Source organism: Bison bison, unplaced genomic scaffold, assembly GCF_000754665.1.
Source record: "Bison bison bison isolate TAMUID 2011002044 unplaced genomic scaffold, Bison_UMD1.0 scf7180017864362, whole genome shotgun sequence".
In the NCBI taxonomy this organism is placed as follows: Eukaryota; Metazoa; Chordata; class Mammalia; order Artiodactyla; family Bovidae; genus Bison; species Bison bison.
In genome coordinates this window covers 1,672,653-1,673,289 of record NW_011494934.1, presented here as the reverse complement: position 1 = coordinate 1,673,289, position 637 = coordinate 1,672,653, and positions in this window count along the sequence as shown.

Below are 637 nucleotides of genomic sequence, written 5' to 3'. Positions count from 1 at the left end.
CTCCTGGAGTTGGTGATGGACAGGGAGGCCTGGGGTGCTGCGATTCATGGGGTCGCAAAGAGTCGGACACGACTGAGCGACTGATCTGATCCTAACATACAGCATGGTGACTCTAATTAACAATACTGCATTGCAAATTTGAAAGTTGCTGAGATTCAATCTTCAAAGTTCTCATCACAAGAAAAAAATTGTAACTATGTGAAGTGAAGGATGTTAAGCTGAACATATTGTGGTAACTATTTCACAATATATACATACATAAATATCACTATATTGCACACCTTAAACTAATCCAATTTTATAGTATGTCGATTCTATCTCAATTAAAAATGGTAAAAGAAGAATGAAGATGAAGAGGAGACAAAGGACTCCCAGCAGTTTTGGGGAACTATGGTGATGGGTTGTGTATGGAACACGTGTCAGCTTTTCTTATCTTTTCTGATGTTCCTTGGGCAATTCTGACCCCATAGTAAAGTCTATATCTTTTGATCCTTCCCCTAACTATACAAAGAATAATTTCCTTAATTGAAAGAAGATGTGTTACTTTACATAGTTTTTAAAGGATAAAAGAAGAAATTTTAAGAGTAAATAAAAACATTTTATCAAAAAAAAAAAAAAAGGTAGAGACTAGAAATAA